The sequence below is a fragment of the Egretta garzetta genome, unplaced genomic scaffold, assembly GCF_000687185.1.
Source record: "Egretta garzetta isolate BGI_Z169 unplaced genomic scaffold, ASM68718v1 scaffold96, whole genome shotgun sequence".
Lineage (NCBI taxonomy): Eukaryota > Metazoa > Chordata > Aves > Pelecaniformes > Ardeidae > Egretta > Egretta garzetta.
Window position 1 is genome coordinate 2,248,749 of NW_009259965.1, and position 3,774 is coordinate 2,252,522.

Consider the following 3,774-nt stretch of genomic DNA (forward strand, 5'->3'; position numbering starts at 1 on the left):
GGGCGACGGGCGGGCGTGCCCGGCCTCCTCACCGTGCCGCCGCCGCCTCCTCCCGCTCCCGCTCCTGCACCCCTACGGCGTACCGCAACCCGTTACTTGCCGGTGCAGTCCCCACAGCTTTACCCCCCCGTGTGGCGGTGGTGGGCCAGGGCGCAGCTGAAGACAGCAGGGTGCTCAGGCCGGCCCTAGTGAGCGGTAAGCTGGAGAAGATTCCTCTCCGGTCAGGGGGTTGTTGCTGCCATAGGAGGCGGCAAGAAAGGCTGCTTCCCTAGTCCCGGCATCGCCCACACCTGACACCTACTCTCAAAAAGACCCCTAAATCCGTCAAGGGGGCTCACTTGGGGTATTGGTGCTGCCGACTTCTGCTGGGGGGCAATGGGGAGGCCAGTATCACAGCTGGCAGGGTCTGGGGGGAGGTTGTAAGTGTGAGCATTCCATTTCCACCCAGGTTTCAATCCTTACTGTCTTTCCAAAGGCAATATGGGAGGGTATGTATTTTTATTGTAACTTCAAATCTACGGACAAGAATGTAAAATGCTCTCCTTCCAGAGCGGATGGGCTGGAATCTGCACAACATGGGTGCATGCGAAACTTGTGCGGGAACTAAAACAAGCCTCCCTTCTCCCATATCACACCATTGCATCTGCCTGAACCATTAAAAGGTGACCATGCCCACTCATCTAATGGGCCTCCATTCTTAGTGGCCGTGAGTGTTTTCTAAGGCTTGCTGCTGTTTGCATAATGTTGATGCTGCTCGTAGTGGAGGTAGTCGTTTTGACAGAAGATCCTCTTAGGAAAAGAAATGCTTAGAAAGGAAAGCACCAAAAACATTGCCAGGGCAGTGATGTTCGGTAGCATGAAACCTTACAGTGTGGCCACACGATGGCACCATAATCATAAGAACTGAAGAGAAGTGTGTGCACAAGTCTACTGTAATTTTAAGTCACTAGGGCAGATCCCAAACACACTAAAAATTATTTTGTATGCTTATTTATTTTAAAACCACTTAATCTTCTAGGATCAGAGTGAATTGTGTGCGATAGTGCTTCTCCCATCTGTAAAAATAAACAAAACCAAATGTGACGACAACCATTTTATTATTAGATTATTATAGAATCATAGAATCACTTTGGTTGGAAAAGACCTTTAAGACCATCGAGTCCAACCTTTAACCTAACCCTGCCATCCCACCACTAAACCATGTCCCTAAGCGCCTCATCTATCCTTCTTTTAAATACCTCCAGGGATGAGGACTCTACCACCTCCCTGGGCAGCCCATTCCAGAGCCTGACAACCCTTTTGGTGAAGAAACAACCCTTTCGGTGACAAGCAGTTAAGCCTGGAGTTATCTTGATGGTCCCGTGTTATTTGATGATTCTGGTTCTTAGTCCACTTGTAAAACTCTGAATTTGTCCTGCCTGCTCTTTCAGCATCATAGCAACCTGTTATGAAAAGGAATTTCTCTTCCTTTTGGTTCTCCTGGGTTTTTCTAAAAAAAAAAGGGGGGGGGGGGCAGGGGGGAAAGAATAAAGAAGTCTTAACACACAAAACAGTTAACCAACTTTAATGGATTGTATAATACAAAATATTTTTACAATCTGTTGGCCGAGTCCTTAATTGAACGCACCAGCAGTGCTGCCAAATACTGTGTTTTCTACTATCTCCTTGAACGTGGATCACAGTTTACTACTGTAGCTGAAATCTGTCATGTTCTCTTGTGCTGAAGTGTGGTCCCTTCTCAGTGAAGTGTTAGAAACTCTTGATAAGCTGCTGATCCACTGGGCCACCATAAGTTCCGCCTCTTCCCTTCGGCAGCTGCTTGTTGCTTGGAAAGGTCCATGCTGTAGAAGAGAACACTGCAAAGGATCAGGGCTGCTTTTTGTCATGCCTCTCAGAAGGCTTGTCATTGTGTTTGTGCACGTTTGGTTGTTGCACATTGTTCCTGCAGGGCTCGTCAAGACACATACCCTGCCTGGCATCAAAGCCCTCCAGAGAAAGTAACTTCTTAAAGGCAAGGTGTCTTAGGGGCCAAATGAAAGTTCTTGTCAAGAGCGGCATAAAATATAAAAATATTTTCATAAAGGTATTCTAGAAGGAAAAAAAAAAGCCAGTCTATCTAGAATATTTTGCATGTACCTTCCTTTCTCTTTAAAAAATAAATGCATATATTTGTCATTTTATGCTGAAATTACCCAATTTCTGCTTATACTGATGTAGTTACCCACTTTAAAAGCATATACAAAGCCCAGAAAGTAACTGATACACAGGTTCTTAAAAAAAAAAGAGTATGCAGCTGAAAATCTTGTGAATTAGGTGTAGTATACTTTTGTTATACTTCCCATGTGGATGTAGTCCAAAAGTGGTGCTTAATATGGCAAAACTGAGCAACTTAAAACAAGTGGTTTGATAAGCAAAGATTTCCCTATTTCACTTCCTGCTTTCACAAGCACTTGGCAATGTAAAATCTCTTTGGGGCTTTTTGAAACATTTGCTGCTTTGAAAATATTATTTAGAAGACTATCTAGAGGAGTTGGGAAACAGAAATTGCCCTGCTGGATAAGAACAGCAGTCAAAATCCTCACTTTTAATTTCCTGCCTCCAGTGTTGTCCAAAACTGTATGTCTTAGAGGAGATATAAGAAATGCTAGAAAGGACAACTTGGCCTAAATCAATTAATAGCATGATTATGGTTATGATCTTAAATATGTGAGTATCCCCATATTTATTTCAACTTTTCTATGTGTTCAAGTGTTTTGCAGGTTCTGAGCTTTAAGGGGAAGCCGAGTCATATTTGACCATCAGTCTTATTAATTGTGGAAGCATTTGCTCTCTGTAAAACTCCTAACTAGCAGAAGAAAACCCATTGTCATAACCCCAAATTATACCTGCTTCTAAAATGAAAAAGAGATGGTTTATGCCCTTTAACTCTGTAGAACAGTGAATATTTTTACTGACTCATATGTTTTGATAACTTAAATATCCATAGCATACGCTTATCTCTAAAAACATCTGGGTCAGCCCTGTTCAGAAATCATTTTCACACCTCTAACGCTGTTGTGGTTTTGCAGCCATTACGACTGCATTCATTTAAAAAAATTTTTCTCTTATGTAGGCTAGAAAAATGGCAAGCAAAATCACTGCACTGAGAAGCTAAAAACCTGTTGACTCATCCACATTTGATCTAACCTGGTTAAAGCTCCATGTACAATGCCTTATTTTTAAAATATTGTACACACATTGATTTTCTGATCAGTGACAGATTATTATATTGGCTTTTTAGTATGACTAGCATATAAACCAGCAGTTGATTAAGAAGGAGCCTTCTGAAATATCAAACTCTTAAGTCACTTAGATGTCAACACCTAGTAGTTAAAACTGTTATGAGGAAGATCCAAGAGGTTCATACTCAATCATATGCAAAGGAAAATATACCTTGAAATGCCAGAGTCTTTTCTAAACGTCTAAAATTTTCCCATATCACTTGTAAGGATTTGGTATCACAGACCTCAATAATTTAGCATTATTTACAGAGATACACAACCAGGCTAGTAAAAGATGTGACTGAGACTGAGTTTAAATGAGTGCAGTATCTTGTGTAAAGTACAAGACACATCAAGAGATGTCTCCAAAGAACCCGTGTCAATTCTTAACCTCAAGTTCACTTCAAAAAATCAGTCTATGAACCTGCTAGCTTAGGCCCTCATCCCATGTGTGGTTTTCAGCCCTATAGTACAAAACTCTGCTATTACATTCACAAAAAAAGAGAACACTTTT